Below are 17,346 nucleotides of genomic sequence, written 5' to 3' on the forward strand. Positions count from 1 at the left end.
ATATGGCCGAATAGTTGGTGGGTACGGCCTCCGCCTCTTCTGTCACGGGTCCGAGAGCGCGTGGGGAGAGGGTAGCCCGGCTGACATGCTCGCGGGCAGCGGCGTGGGCCGCTTCGTTCCCCTCTAGTCCCTCGTGTTCGGGTACTCACGTTACGCAGGTGTACGGGAGTGGAGTGCTTCGTCTTTTTAGTATCTTGAGTGCATCGGCCGAGATGCGGCCTCTCAAGAAGTTTCTGCAGGCGGCCTGAGAGTCGGTGAATATAACCGCTGCGTCTGTGCATGTGCCGGTGGCGAGAGCGATTGCCGCTTCTTCAGCCGTTTCCGGGTTGCGCGCCTTGATGGTTGCCGATGCTAGCTCGGAGCCTTGGGAGTCTACGACGCTCAGAGCGTACGCGTTTCGATGCGGATACTTGGCCGCGTCGGTGTAGTGGGCATTCGGCTTGAAACTTCGTTTGATGGCGTTGGCTCTAGCCTGTCTTCTACTCTTGTGATATGTGGAGATGCATATTGCGCGGGACACGTGCGATGCAAATGCACTCTCGAACGTCCGGTGTTATTCGCTCTTTCTTGTCCGTGTCTGCGACATACGTCTCACTGTAGTTTAGGTGTCGGAGTACTGATTTCCCTGTGGGCGTGAGCTTGAGTCATTCCAGCAGGCTGTTCTTGTGCGCTTCGGCGAACTCTTGCCTCGTGTTGTACACGCCCATCTAAAGGAGACGTGATGTAGAGGCCATGGCGGGGAGTCCCAGGGCGACTTTGATTGCCTTCCTTATCATGATGTTCAGCTTTTCTATTTCAGCGTTCTTTAAAGCCAGGTACGACCTGCCGTATGTGATGCGGCTGGTGAGGAGCGCTTGTATTATTCTTAGAGTGTCTTGCTCCTTGAGCCCACTTCTTTGGCTTGAGATCCTCTTGACGAGGTGCGTTAGTTGCGAAAGGGTGCGTTCTAGTCTCGGTAGGCTGGCAGCTCCCGATTCGTCTTTGTGGATGTGCAATCCAAGTATTCGCATGTTGTCGACTTTCGGGATTGTTGTCCCGTTGAGTGTGATGCTGGGGTAGGGCTCTTCGTAGTTGGGTGGTCGGCCTCTCGTTCTTGCTTTCAGGACGAGGTGCTCAAACTTCTCTGGGGCGCAGCGGAGGCCGCAATTTCGGAGATAGCTTTCGATGGTGTCGATGGCTTCTTGTAAGCTACTTTCTTGCCTTATAACGTTCCTAGCTCTGGTCGAGAGCGTGATGTCATCAGCATACATCGCGTGACGCAGATCTGGTATGGTCTCGAGGAGTGGCGGTAGCTTGATCACAGCTACGTTAAAGAGTAGCGGTGAAATGACCGACCCTTGCGGGGTGCCTCTGTTTGGACGTAGGAAGCTTTCACTGCGGATGTTGCAGATTCCGACTGTTGCCGTGCGGTCCATCAGAAAGTTTCTGACGTATGCGTAGGTCCTAGTGCCGCAGCCGGTGCCTTCGAGATTGTTGAGGATCGCGTCGTGGCTAACGTTATCAAAGGCTCCCTTGACGTGTCTATTGCCACTATGGAGTATTTGCTTCGATTGTTTAGGTGATCTAGAAGGCCTTGTTTTAGTTGTAAGAGTACATCGTGCGTTGAGAGGTGCTGCCTGAAGCCGAACATGGTGTCTGGTAGGTGGTCGTTGTCTTCCAGGTACTGGGTAATGCGGTCGTGCACCATATGTTCGAGAAGCTTTCCCGCGCGCGAGGTGAGGGGAAATCGGTCGTATAGGTTCTCCAAGCTGAGAGGTTTGTTGGCCTTGGGGATCATGGGGATGTCCGAGTTTTTCCACACAGCAGGCAGTTCTCCTTTCTCCCAGCACTCATTGTAGTAACGGAGGAGAGCCTCGGTGGCCTGCTGCGGTAGGTTGCGTAGGTGTTTGTTAACGATCCTGTCTTTACCAGGGCTAGTATTTCTACTCAGCTTGGATAGGGCTACGTGGATTTCGGCCTGCGTAAAGGGTCGGTCGAGTTCTGGGTTCGGTTTTTCAGAGTATTCTTTGCTGCGAGTTGACGCGGTAGAGGGTGCGTCTCCGCATAGTTTCTTTTGTAGTTCTCGCAGGAGGTGTTCTTCTGATCCGGCGTGGTTGTGGATAAGACTGTGAAGACTGTGAAGATGTTGCTTCTGTTTCGTTTTGTTGGGTTCAGTGGCCAGGAGTGCGCGTAGGAGGTGCCAGGTCCTCTTCGTGCTCAGAGTCCCCTGTAGCTTGTCACAGAAAGCGTGCCAGTTCTGCCTGACGAGGTGGTCCGCATGGTCTTGAGCCTTCTTGGTAAGGAGAGCGATACGTGTTTTTAGCTTTCTGTTAAGCTTTTGTCGCTTCCATCTCTTCAGGAGGCCACTTCTTGCCTCCCAGAGATGTAGGAGGTGCGCGTCGACCGCGGGTGTATCGGCATAGAGTTGTATGATCTTGGTGTGACGTTCTGCTGCGTCTAATACATTTTTGAGCCACTCGTCAATGTCAGTTATGCTTGCTCTGGAATCTAGCTTGTCCCTGAAGAATTTCCAATCGGTTAGCCGTGCAATTCCGGTGGTGTGTTTACTGGTGTGTGCTACATCTAACTGGAGAATATGGTGATCGCTACCTAAGGTTTCCTGGAGTCGACTCCACTCTACCCATGGGACGTCCGCAGTAAAGGTAAGATCGGGGTTTGTGTACCTGGAGACGCTGTTTCCGATTCTCGTGGTCTAGAACACGTAATATTTAAGGCCATAATAACTCACCTAGAAACAAACGAACTTCTATATAAACAACAACACGGTTTCAGATCAAGCCTGTCAAATATAACCCAACTAGCTGAGTTAACTCATGACATAGCTAACGTACTTAATAATGATTGCCAATTAGATGCAGTTTTTTTAGACTTTTCTAAAGCATTTGACGTAGTTCCGCACCAAATTATCGGCCTTTGGTATTAGTAATAAAATAATATCCTGGATCAACAGTTTTCTAACCAATCGTAACCAGAGCGTTGCAATCGATAATCATATTTCACAACCACTCGATGTCTACTCCGTGGTACCTCAAGGATCAGTTCTGGCACCACTTTTGTTCTTGATTTACATTAACGACATCCAGTTTTCCATTAAAAACTCAATTCAGATGCGCCTGTTTGCTGATGACTGTGTTGTGTACACAGTCGTACACAACTCAGAAGACCAGATAGAACTTCATAATTCACTGCAAACAATTTACCCTTGGTGCAACACTTGGGGCACGAAACTGAACACATCAAAAACATATTACAAGTCTTTCACAAATAAAAAACTCCCGCTTAACTTTACATATTCGATCGGAAGGTCAACAATCAATAAAAACGACCAGGTAAAATACCTAGGCATTGAACTCACGCCTAACCTTAACTGGGAGCCTCATATTTTGACCATGTGTCATAAAGCCATAGGCAAACTATCCTATTTAAAAAGGAAACTGCGCGCAGCACCACCACACCTCAGACTAAATGCGTACAAAACACTAATAAGACCATGCCTAGAATACGCTGATCTAATGTGGAGCCCTCATCAAATGCCTTACAAAAAAAAATAGAACGTATACAAAAATTAGCAATTAGGTTTGTATATTCAGATTACAAAAGGCAGTCTAGTATCTCAGGTCTGCTAGCAAGGGCAAACCTAAAATCCTTCTCGCAGAGAAGAGCAATTTCGCGACTAAAATATATCTACTAATTATACCATGGTCATTTCCAGATAGCTCGTTCTCATTACCTGTAAGATGCTCCAAAACGCTCAACCAGACTAAATCATTCCAAAACAATCTATCTTCCCCCAAGTCGTGTTAACGTTCACAAACAGTCCCTTTTTCCGTCGGCCATTTCCCAGTGGAACAAGTTAACTAACGATATTGTGTGTTGCAATACCGCATTCAATGTAGTGACTAGCCACCATAATTTTTTTATCATTGCATTTCTGTACCACTCCTGCACAAGCCGTGAAGGGCCTGCAGTATAACAGATATATATATATGCTAAAAAGCGGGCACGTACTGTGCTACCGGGGCTTAGCGGAGAGACGAGAATTAGGAGTCGGATTCCTGACTAATAAGGATATAGCTGGTAACATACAGGAATTCTATAGCATTAACGAGAGGGTGGCAGGTCTTGTTGTGAAACTTAATAAAAGGTACAAATTGAAGGAAGTACAGGTCTACATTCAGTCATGATGACCAGGAAGTCGAAAGCTTTTATGATGACGTGGAATCAGCGATGGGTAAAGTCAAAACAAAATACACTATACTGATGGGCGACTTCAATGCCAAGGTAGGCAAGAAGCAGGCTGGAGACAAGTCAGCAGGGGAATATGGCATAGGCTCTAGGAATAGCAGGGGGGAGGTATTAGTAGAATTTGCAGAACAGAATAATATGCGGATAATGAATACCTTCTTCCGCAAGCGGGTTAGCCGAAAGTGGACGTGGAGGAGCCCAAATGGCGAGACTAGAAATGAAATAAACTTCATACTCTGCGCTAACCCTGGCATCATACAAGATGTGGACGTGCTCGGCAAGGTGCGCTGCAGTGACCATAGGATGGTAAGAACACGAATTAGCCTAGACTTGAGGAGGGAACGGAAGAAACTGGTACATAATAAGCCAATCAATGAGTTAGCGGTAAGAGGGAAACTAGAGGAATTCTGGATCAAGCTACAGAACAGGTATTCGGCTTTAACTGAGGAAGAGGACCTTAGTGTTGAAGCAATGAACGACAATCTTATGGGTATCATTAAGGAGTGTGCAATAGAAGTGGGTGGTAACTCCGTTAGACAGGATACCAGTAAGCTATCGCAGGAGACGAAAGATCTGATCAAGAAATGCCAATGTATGAAAGCCTCTAACCCTACAGCTAGAATAGAACTGGCAGAACTTTCTAAGTTAATTAACAAGCGTAAGACAGCTGACATAAGCAACTATATTATTGATAGAATTGAACAGGCTCTCAGGAACGGAGGAAGCCTAAAAGCAGTGAAGAAGAAACTAGGAATAGGCAAGAACCAGATGTATGCGTTAAGAGATAAAGCCTGCAATATCGTTATTAATATGGATGAGATAGTTGAAGTGGCTGAGGAGTTCTATAGAGATTTATACAGTACCAGTAGCACCCAGGACGATAATGTGCGAGAGAATAATCTAGAGGAATTTGAAATCCCACAATTAACGCCGGAAGAAGTAAAGAACGTCTTGGGAGTTATGCAAAGGGGGAAGGCAGCTCTGGGGAGGATCAAGTAACAGCAGATTTGTTGAAGGATGGTGGGAACATTGTTCTAGAAAGACTGGCCACCCTATATGCACAATGCCTCATGACCTCGAGCGTACTGGAATCTTGGAAGAACGCTAACATAATCCCAATCCATAAGAAAGGGGACGCCAAAGACTTGAAAAATTATAGACCGATCACCTTACTGTCCGTTGCCTACAAAGTATTTACTAAGGTAATCGCAAATAGAATCAGGAACACCTTAGACTTCTGTCACCCAAAGAACCAGGCAGGATTCCGTAAAGGCTACTCAACAATAGACCATATATATATATATATATATATATATATATATATATATATATATATATATATATATATATATATATATATGTATATATATATTGTTACGGCACAATATGCGCGATCACGAAAGGCCAGCAGTGTGAAGACGACGACGACGATTAGAAGCTAGCGCGGGCTGTTGCCTCTTGGCCAAGCGCAGCGTATTTTCCTTGTAAATATATTTGTACATAGCTTTTCGTCTGCGTCTTCCTACGTAACATATCTGGTGGAGGTGGACGTTCCCTGTACCTCGTCACGGAGCTTCGCAGTGGACGGTACGTCGCGCCTTCCTTCATGGCTCCCGGCGACGACAACCCGACTCCGCCGGCTCCGACACCTGCTGCCACTTCGACGACCTACATCACTCTCCCCGCTCCCCGTGATCCTGGCGTATTCTCGGGCCAAGATGGGGAAGACGTCGATGACTGGATCAGCCTGTATGAACACGTCAGCCGCAATAACCGGTGGGACCCTACTATTATGCTCGCCAACGTAGTCTTTTACCTCGGTGGCACACCTCGAGTTTGGTATCGCACGCACGAAGATGAGCTCACCAGTTGGGATTCACTTAAGACACAGCTTCGAGACTTGTTCGGCAACCCCTACGGTCAACAACTTGCCGCGCAGAAGGCGCTTTCCGGCCGTGTGCAGACGTCAACAGAGCCCTATGTCACGTACATTCAGGACGTCTTGGCTCTGTGCCGCAAAGTTGGCACCCACATGACTGAGTCAGACAAGGTTTCCCACATCCTCAAAGGCATTGCCGATGACGCCTTCAACTTGCTCGTTTGCAACAACGTAGCGACGGTGGATGCTGTTATAAGAGAGTGCCGCCGCCTGGAACTCGCCAAAAGCCGACGTATTGACCAGCAGTTTGCCCGTCTGCCCAACACCCCAGCGACATCTTCCTGTGCCGACGCTCCTCGTCCCAACAACACTGCCGATGTTACCAGGATCGTCCGGCGTGAGATCGAGGCCGCCTATCCGGCTGCCTTCGACTCCAGTCCCACCAACACATCTGCAGTCACGGTCTCACTGATCCAGGCAGTTGTCCGCCAGGAGTTTGAAAACATGGGTCTTCACACCATCTGCTCGGCCCATCGCCCTAATACCCGCCCGGCTTCTTCGATTTCGCCCCGTCCCGCATCTTCTTACCCACCACGTTTCCGCAACCCATCTGAATGGCGCACTGCTGACGACAAGCCTATTTGTTTCCACTGCCATCGAATCGGGCACATTTCTCGGCACTGTCGTAGTCGCTGGAGTTACCCGAGCCGGCCTACTTATACTGCCTACTCTCGCCCCTCAGGTGGCCCTTCTCGTCCCTATGCCGCACGCTCCGATAATGCCGCCACGGATTCTCCTGCAACGAACCGCCCCTATTCTCGTTCGCCTTCGCCCCAACGACGACAATCTCGCTCTCCCCAGCCCCGTCGCTCCTATTCGCCGACTCCCTTCGGACGCCGCTCCCAGCCGGAAAACTAGACGATGCAGCGCCTCGAGGTGACGCTGCATTGCTCCCTACGCCGCCAAATCCTCTACTGACTTTGCCTACTCATCTGAACCTTCTTGACGTGCAAGTCGACGGTGTTTCTGTGTCTGCTCTCATAGACACTGGGGCGCATTTGTCCGTAATGAGCGCTGACCTTCGTAACCGGCTCAAGAAAATTATCACGCCCGCCACGACGCCTGTTGTCCGTGTCGCCGATGGCGGAACAGCCCCCGTAATTGGTATGTGTACCGCCCGCGTCTCCTTCGCCGATCGCTCAACAATCGTGCTATTCACAGTCATCGCCCACTGTCCCCACGACATCATCCTCGGCTTAGACTTCCTTTCCGCACATTCTGCTCTCATCGATTGTTCCGCCAGTACTCTCCGCCTTGACCTGCCTGTTCTGGATCCTGCTGAACCACACCCCAGTCGCCTCAGTTCCGCCGACTTCGTTCGCTTGCCACCTTCGGCACTGACTTACGTTGACCTAGTGTCATCCCCACCAGTCCCCGACGGTCACTACATCGCGGCTCCTATGCAAGACGTCCTCCTTACACATGGGATCACAGTACCCCATACAGTTTTATCTATTACGGCGAATTGCGTCTGCCTGCCAGTGGTCAACTTTGGCTTGACGACACAAGTGCTGCCACGTGGGATGTCTTTGGCCCAGCTTTGTTCATTCGAGGATCACTCAGTAGCATCCATTGCAGTAGACGACACTTCATCCGATACTCCTCTACCATCGCAGTCGGCAAATTGTACCATCGCTGACTTACGGAAAATGATTGCCCCCGACTTGCCCTCCGAGCACGCTCGTGAACTCTACCGCGTTCTGTTTTCCTACCACGATATTTTTGACTTTAACGATCGTCCTTTAGCCCAAACTACAGCTGTCAAACATCGCATTAATACCGGCGATGCCCCTCCTATTCATCGCCGCCCGTATCGAGTGTCACCAGCTGAGCGTCAAGTTATTCACGCAGAAGTTCGCAAAATGCTTGCCAAGAACATTATTGAACCATCATATAGTCCATGGGCGTCACCTGTAGTACTGGTCAAAAAGAAGGATGGCTCATGGCGCTTTTGCGTGGATTATCGGCACCTTAACAGGGTTACCAAAAAGGACGTGTATCCCCTACCTCGGATTGATGACGCCCTTGACTGCCTCCACGGTGCTCGCTATTTCTCTTCTATTGACCTTCGCTCCGGCTACTGGCAGATTGCCGTGGACGATCTCGACCGCGAGAAGACTGCTTTTGTCACACCCGACGGTCTTTATCAATTCAAAGTGATGCCGTTCGGTCTATGTAACGCCCCTGCCACTTTTGAACGCATGATGGACTCCCTTCTTCACGGTTTCAAATGGTCCACGTGCCTGTGCTACTTGGACGACGTTATCGTATTCTCCCCAACGTTCGCTACGCACCTCGAACGCCTCTCAGCAGTCCTGGACGTTTTTCGGCGAGCCGGTCTGCAACTCAACGCATCGAAGTGCCAATTCGGCCGTCGCCAGATTACCGTCCTTGGACATCTCGTTGACGCGAACGGAGTGCAACCGGACCCAGGCAAGATCCATGCTGTTACGCACTTCCCTGTTCCGAAGTGTGTCAAGGATGTGCGCAGCTTCATCGGCCTTTGTTCGTACTTCCGCCGTTTCGTGAGAAATTTCGCCGCCATAGCACGACCACTAACCGACCTTTTGAAAAAAGACGCTCCTTTCCAGTGGGGCGATAACGAGGCCTCTGCATTCTCTCATCTAATCGACATTCTCACAACGCCTCCCGTTTTGGCCCATTTCGATCCTTCTGCGCCTACCGAAGTCCGTACTGATGCCAGCGGTCACGGAATTGGAGCAGTACTGGCACAACGCCAGCGTGGCCACGACCGTGTTATCGCTTACGCCAGCAGGCTCCTCTCACCCGCGGAGCGCAACTATTCCATCACTGAGCGTGAGTGTCTGGCCCTAGTTTGGGCGGTTGCGAAATTCCGCCCATACTTATATGGCCGATCCTTTTCCGTTGTCACAGACCATCACGCGCTTTGCTGGTTATGCTCACTGAAAGATCCTACAGGAAGACTTGGTCGCTGGGCCTTACGCCTCCAAGAATATTCGTATACTGTCACCTATAAATCTGGCCGACTACACAAGGACGCTGACTGCCTGTCTCGCTACCCGGTCGACGAGCCTGACGACGCCGACAGTAGTAGCGCCAACGGCATTTTCTCTGTCTCTGCCTTCGGTAACATCGCCGATGAGCAGTACCGAGACCTATCGCTGCGAGCACTTATCGAGCGTCTGCGCTCTACACCTACCGACGCATCCGTTCGCCGATATGTCCTCCAGGGTGGCATTCTGTATCGAAGGAACTTCCTCCCTGACGGCTCTGACCTTCTTCTTGTCGTGCCAAAACAGCTACGACAGACTGTGCTCTTTGAGATGCATGACGCACCCACTTCAGGACATCTTGGGGTAACCCGCACGTACGACCGCGTCCGCCGCCGCTTCTATTGGCCTGGTCTCGCTCGCTCCGTTCGACACTATGTTGCTGCCTGTGATCCCTGCCAGCGTCGGAAGACACCTCAGGTGCTACCTGCCGGTCATCTCCAGCCGATCACCGTCCCTGTGGAACCGTTCTTTCGTGTTGGATTAGACCTGCTCGGTTCCTTTCCCACGTCATTTTCTGGGAACAAATGGGTAGCCGTCGCGACTGATTACGCCACCCGATACGCTATCACTCGGGCTCTCCCTACCAGCTGCGCCACTGACGTCGCGGACTTTCTCTTGCGTGACATTATCTTGCTTCATGGCGCCCCGCGACAGCTGCTGACTGACCGTGGTCGAAACTTCCTCTCGAAAGTTATCGCTGACATCGTGCGTTCCTGTTCCATTCAACACAAACTGACTACTTCATACCATCCTCAAACCAATGGCCTGACAGAGCGGTTAAACCGTACTCTTACCGATATGCTGGCCAAGTACGTTTCCAAGGACCACCACGACTGGGACATTGCCCTTCCTTACGTAACATTTGCGTACAATTCTTCCCGGCACGACACCGCCGGATTTTCTCCCTTTTATCTACTGTACGGTCGCGAACCTACCTTGCCCCTAGACACGGCACTTCCTCCTGCTGCGGTCTCAACAAGCGAGTATGCGCGCGACGCCATCGCCCTCGCTGACCATGCACGCCAGCTTTCCCGTGCTCGACTGACGGCCTCACAGACCACTCAGCAGTGTCAGTACAACGCCCGCCATCGTGACGTACAGTTTTCACCTGGTGCGCTCGTGCTCCTGTGGTCGCCCTCTCGTCACGTCGGACTTTCAGAGAAGCTCCTTTCGCGATACACAGGGCCCTACCGCGTGCTGCGCCAGGTGACGCCTGTGACTTACGAAATTGCTCCTGTGGCCTCAACCTCGTCCTCTCCTGTGGCATCTAGTGATGTCGTACACGTCAGTAGGCTCAAGGCCTACTACACTGCTTCCGAGTCCGATCTTTAGTCGCTCCGGGACGGCGCTTTTGCAGCCGGGGGTAGTGTTACGGCACAATATGCGCGATCACGAAAGGCCAGCAGTGTGAAGACGACGACGACGATTAGAAGCTAGCGCGGGCTGTTGCCTCTTGGCCAAGCGCAGCGTATTTTCCTTGTAAATATATTTGTACATAGCTTTTCGTCTGCGTCTTCCTACGTAACAATATTATAGACAGTAGGTGAACTTCCGAAAGGCAGCGGGGTTAACCAGACGCATGTCCGGCATGCTACCCTGCATTGGGGGAAGGGGCTATGTGGATGAAGAGAGAGAGAGCACAGTTTCGCCCACAGTGGAAAGTTTGCACCGAGTCTACAAGCGGTTCCCAAGAGCTGTCGACTTGAAGCACTTGAGGAGCGCTTTCTTAGCTTTCTGTGCCATCGACGAGTACGGCCAGGGTCTAAGAATTTTCATTATGGAAAATGGTGTAGAGTGCAGCTGGTTCAGTGCTGTCCGGAGAACTTCCGGCTCGACGTCGTATTGGGGAGAGATACATAGGATGTGTTCAATCGTTTCTGTGGTTTCGCAAGAGTCACACATGGGCGTATCCTCCATTCCTATGCGGAACGAGTAGGCGTTCGTAAATGCCACCCCGAGCCAGAGGCGGCACAATACTGTCGCCTCAGACCGGTAAATTTCTGATGGCACTTGTAGCTTTAAGGATGGATCCAGCCTATGAAGATGACACTTCGGGAGGTTGGGAGAAGACCAGTATTTGTGTGCCATAGCTTTAGCCAAGTACAGCATGAAAGAGCAGGCCTCGAGCCAGCACCCGGTGTTCTGCGGCAATCTTCTTACGCTTCTTATCATACATCATACCTTAATCTTCTTACCCTGACTTTGTGGAAGTCAGCGCGTGGCGACTGCTGCGTAATCAGCCACGTAGTTACGTTGGTTAGCGGCCCGTGACCTCGAGACTCTTCTTTGCATGGTATTCGCGTATTAGCCAGAACCTAACGGCCCGATCCGCGCGGCATCGGCAATTACGGATCTCGCTGCTGTTGCGCTTGTGATTAGACACCCCGAGAGTGCGTAATCTTCGACATCGTGCCGGAGGACGCGCACGCGCACGCACGCACGCACGCACGCACACACAGACGCACGCACACACATACACACACACACACACACACACACACACACGCGCGCGCACGCACGCACGCACGCACGCACGCACGCGTTAACTCGAATTTTCTGGTCGGACTTCCCAAGTAATTGCATTGTGCTCAAACCAGGAGCAGCCAACTTATGATAGAGAAGCGCCTGACGTTGCGCAAGCGCGTTAAGTGATGCTCATTGCGTGCTGCAATACGTGGTGGGCAAAACAGATTGAACTATTCGTCACCGACGCTTATATTAAGTCGAAAGTCTTAAGTGGCTCCTGAGTGTCCGGGCGCAGGCCGTGGTGGACGCAGGAAGGCGGTGATCACCGGCGAGGGGAGCAAGGAGAGGAGGCGCTATGCCAGTAGCGCTGTGCGAATGGGCGCGTGGGCGAGCGCGGACATGCACGTGGGGGTGCGCGCACATCGGCGACGAACCTTGCAGCCATATGGCTGTGATTGCATGCCACGCTCGCGGCCACTGTGCCGTCCGTTCGCAGAACAGTTCCGACAACAGTAACAGAGGCGACTCATAGATAGGCTTTCGCTTGTCGCAGTTTAGCTCAGCAAATTGGCCATAGATTTTTACGTTAACGACATGGGGCGCATGTCGTAGCCACGACATAACCCATGCATATCCATGCTTTTCGAATGTGCGCTTGTGCTGCGAGGATATTGAAACTGAATATTTTGCTCTGCAAAAATGACTCAGCTTGCGTTTCCTCTCATTCGCAAGGTGTACCACGTGCCTGATGATAAGGGATGACGAGCGCATGAGGTACCAGAAAGGTTACTTTCGGCATCATGGTGGCATCGGCCCTTGCGGCCGCATCAGTGTATACCGGTATCTCTCGGGTCATGCTGCAATTGCGTTCATCTAGGGCTTGTAATTGCTGGAGCTCGGATGGACTGGTTGCAGACTCAATTTGTGCAGTTGATACGAGGGCTCTTTCTAGGCACTGGTAAATGAGTTACCCAGAAATACGCAAGCTGAAACAAGTTTCGTGAAAGGAACGAATTGTCATCTTCCCCATAGTAGCACGAAGCCTCAAAGAAAACTCACAGTGCTTTCTCGTAAAGAAAGCTTCGCAGTTGAATGGAAAATTCGTCCTGGTATTGGGCAAAGAAAATCGGGATGAACGCCTTTTCGGCGTGGTCTCTCTCCCATCAGAGCTAACTAGGGAAGGGAGCTATAGCACACCGCTGCAGGACGAAGAAGAATTTATCGACAATTGGAAGCGCAGGGCCGATGGATATAACAAATAAATTCTTCTAATTTACTATATTGTGGCTTCATCCTATTGAGTCACAGACAAAAGCTATAGTAATCAAGACAACAAAGTGAAAAAGTAAGGCAAGTACTAGGAGCTTTGACCACAGCTGTTGCCAGAACCGTCGCTTAGGATGACTTTTTTTCCCTTGGTTATTTTTTTTTTTTTGGATGAGATGCACTAGTTTGTTAAATATTCCTTTCACACAGTCTCCGCTGACAAAGAGCAACCCGCAAAAGACATCATTGTTACGGCGTTGCGTGCTAGCCTACCTTTCAACACGCTGGTCTTTGAGGCGGTTTTCGATTACCGGTGCGCGACTTTGGCGTATGTGTCGCGTCAATCTTGGTCAGTGACTCTATGCCTTTGTGACCATTCAAACGCACCGGTAGGTGAGCTGGCGCACTTATTTTCCACTATTGCGACGCTATAGGTGTTAAGGCATTTTATCAAAAGCTGTTGACCGTTATATTTTGGGTTCCAGTCTTTAATCCTTCGAAGTGCATACTATAGGGACAAAATCGAGAATGGTTTCCTTGATATTGAATAAAAACATGAAAAATGAAAAGCAGAGATTTACATGCAGTAGGATATTCGTACTAATACGCAATGTATTTAGTACAAAGACAAAATGTTTTTTTTATTATCGGCTGAATATTGACCAACGTGGAATCGTTACGCCATGTAAACATTACAAGAAGAGGTCTTATGCAAGGGGAGCCACGCTGTTTCTCAACTGCTTGTTAGACGTTACTCTTGTTTTATTCTTCGTTGGTTGTTTACTTCAGTGCATTCAATAATTAATATTTAAAATATTGCGCTGGCAGATACGTAAAAGCAGCAATATCCTCTTGTGTGTTTCATAAGGCGAGCGGTCAGTAAAGTGTTCCGACTGACATACTGCCGAAATAATTTTACGTCGTTATGTTACGATGCCAAAAGTTCCATCAATGAGATTAATCGCCCAGGTGTAAGCGACGCAGCGCTGTTTCTTCAGTTCGAGAAAAGAGAGAGAGGCTGCTTTGGAATCGCAGAATATGGCCCAACGATTTGGTGGCTGCCGGAGCACGTACTTGAGTGCACCTGGTAGAGCCGCAAGTTCTGTTGCTGTCGACGTAGGATTGTGCGAATATTTAAACTGCAAAAAGATGGCGTTTCATGGGACAACTGCTGCTCAGGTAGAGCTGTTTGAGTTGGTGGAACCATCCGTGTAAATGTGTATGCGGTCAAAATAAGACTCGTTGAGGAGAAGCAGAGACAACTGCTTCAAGGCTAGCAATGACAAGTCTGCCTTCTTAGCAATCCCAGGAATTGAGTGGCACACGTGAATTTGCCGGAGACACCACAATGCCGATGTTTGGCGTTTCGCAGGTTTGAAGCCGGATGGTATTGAGTCATGGTGTCTCGTCACAATAACACATAATGTAGCCTGTGGCCTTCGCACTGGCAAATTGGCTAAGGGGTGGGATGGTAGCCGAGAAAGGTGTCGAATGAGCGCTCTTAGCGTCTCACCGACGAATGAGTGGTGATTGGATTCTTATGTGCAATGACGATCGTTGCAGCTGTCGAAGAATATCTCGGGAGGCCAAGACAATCCGAACTGCTTGGTCTTGTACGCTCGGTAGTGCAAGGATGCACTACCGAGCACATCTTTCATGTGCTGGACGAAACGGAAAGACTATATAGCAGAAATCCGAGTAAAAATGTCGTGTATAGCTGCAACATGGAGTGCACGTACGATCCCCACGATTTTCCAGCTACGAATTTGAACATATTCGCAATACAAATGAGATTTTTCTTCATGTGTGAGACGTGCGGATTCCAGGTGAGGTCACGATCCACAATAACGCCTAAGAACCTGTGAGCTTCCTTGTACGCAATTGATTGGCCCTCGATACACACCGGGTAGAAAGGCATCAGTTTTTATGTAAATGCCTCTATGCATATTTTTCTGTATAAATCGTCAGAACTTGTCGGCGAAGGTATGCCGCTGTCAGAGTTGCAACGTTCTGTATTTTGGCGCGAACTTGTGGCCTTGTCACGCTGGACACCCAGATGCAAATATCGTCAGCGCAGAGGGAGACATTAGCAGTCTGTGGTAGCGTTTCGGCAAGTCCCACTAGAGCGAGATTGAAAAGAGTGGGGCTAAACACTCCACCTTGTGGGACAGCACGACTGGAGATATATCTACTTGTCGGGCCATCCTCTGTAAGGACAAACAGAGATCTCCGTGAGAGATAGCTCCTAATCCAACTAAACATGTGGCCTTCAAGTTCTGCATCCCCAAGAGCTTGGAGAATGGCTTCATGGGTTACCTTGTCGTAAGCACCTTTTAAATCTAATAAGCATGCCACAGAGAGGCGCTTCATAGCTTTTTGTTACTGCACGGAGGTCGCGAGATCAAAGGCGCTGTCAATCAAAGACCGTCCTTGTCGAAAATCAGCCATTGACCTTACCGATGCAACTTGCAGCTGCACTTGGCCGGTACGATGTAAGGTCCAGCGCAGACTTCCCAGGCTTCAGTAGAGGCACCAGTCGGTTACACTTACAACCATTGGGGAATAAGCCGTCACGTCAAGATTTATTGAATATACCCAGAAGATAACATTTTGCTGTAGAACCTAGGTGCTTTAAGGCAGCGTAGGTAACCCCATCCGGACCTGGTGATGACGATCGCCTGCATGCAGCCAAGGCCGCTTGACTTCGAGAAAGAAGAATGAATTTAGCTTGAGCTCTGTTTGACTGGAGCAGTTCGAAGATAATTAGAATACGTGGCGGGCCTATCAAAACTTTGTTTGGATTATCCGGTAATTGTCCGAGCTTCAGTTATCGTGAATCAACTGTGTAGTCGTCTGAATGTTTTCCTTTCTCCTCTTTACCCGTACCCGTATTAACCACCTTATTTCTAAGGTATGTCTTCTTGTAAAGCATTCTTAGGAAACATTAATACTAAAGAATGAGTTGATGTAACAAACGGGACAAACCTTATTGCGTTGTAGCGCTGTTATAGCAAATAACTATAGTGTGACGTAGTAGTGAGGTAACGATCACAGTAGCAATACTACATGTGAGCGATGAAACTAACTTTTATTGGGCAAACCTGTGACCACAAAAACAGGCTACACTTAAAGCACAACGGTAGCGGTGAACACAGTCGGCGATCGTCTGAATCTGATCTGCCGATCAAGCGCGTGGGCTGTTATCGAACGTTGCAGAGTAATCGCTGGTGCCTGTGTGTCTTCCAGTAAGTGTTACACCATTCGCGTCGCGCATACATGCAATCAGATTACACAAGGTACGGTGACAGTAGACAGCAGATGGAACAATCAATAACATCCCAGAAGAGAGAGAGAGAAAGAAAGGCAAAGGAAAGACAGGGAGGTTAACCAGAGATTATCTCCGGTTGGCTACCCTGTACTGGGGGAGGGGAAAGGGGATGCAATAGGTGTGAAAGAAAGAAGGATAAAAAAAAAAACCTAAGCACACACACGCACGTACACACGAACTATTTCTGTGGGCACTGTCACGCAGCCCGCAAAGGCATTCCTAGTCTTACGCAGTGTCACCGTACAGTCCTACAGTCTTACGCACTGTCACCGTACATCTCAGAAACTTCTGATACATGCAGGCACGTCCCGCGCTGCGTGATAACATTTGTTAGACGGCGAAAGCGCTCACCCGAAAAAGATAAACAACTCCACGTGTCGGTATGCATACTGGAAAGCGGCCAACGTAAACCTGCACCGGGAAGTCTTTATTGTCGTGAAACAGATACGCTACGCTAAGCTGCAATAAAGGAGCTTAAGACTCCAACCTAGAAGCGGAATTATTTTTTTTTCCTACTTGCTATACCAGTCTTAATGCTCGCATTTATTGCGACGGAGAAGATTCCCGCTTTTCGCGCGCAAAAAAGAAATGAAAAACGGGAGCGCCAATGTCGGCGACGATTCCCTAATGAGCGTACACGTGACGACTCCAGCCGAACAAATTCTTCAACGCACAAATAAGCGAATCCGAAAGAAAGCATCACGGGCGTCCCTGCCGCCAATAACAGGCTCAAAACAGTTCAGCACAATGGCTCGTAACTATAACGGAGGAGTACTTCGCTGTTCGTTCGGTCATCGTCTAGTCAAAAGTCATCGAATTTTAATTGCGATAAATCCTCCTTAACGACCTCAGATCAGCCGCTAAGGCCGTCAGGCTCATGCATCCCATTCTGTCCAGGCAGCTTTTAAGCGGCCCACGCTACACGCGCTTTCAAAGATGGGTGCACCCCACGGTCATCACGGGAGTTTTGGTGCGGATTCCGTTTCGCTGCTCGTCCGAAAGTTAATGCACCTTAACACTGCATGGTTTGTTCTAAGCAATAAAATTATTTTGATAGAATGGCATTA

General features: G+C 49.6%; 1 protein-coding gene across 1 annotated transcript in view; it reads left to right on the forward strand.

The window, feature by feature from the left end:
- LOC129387822 (uncharacterized) overlaps nucleotides 1-17,346 on the forward strand; it is a 133,106-nt gene that overhangs the window by 50,262 nt on the left and 65,498 nt on the right. The gene's annotated exons all lie outside the window — the stretch shown is intronic.

The sequence above is a fragment of the Dermacentor andersoni genome, chromosome 2, assembly GCF_023375885.2.
Source record: "Dermacentor andersoni chromosome 2, qqDerAnde1_hic_scaffold, whole genome shotgun sequence".
Lineage (NCBI taxonomy): Eukaryota > Metazoa > Arthropoda > Arachnida > Ixodida > Ixodidae > Dermacentor > Dermacentor andersoni.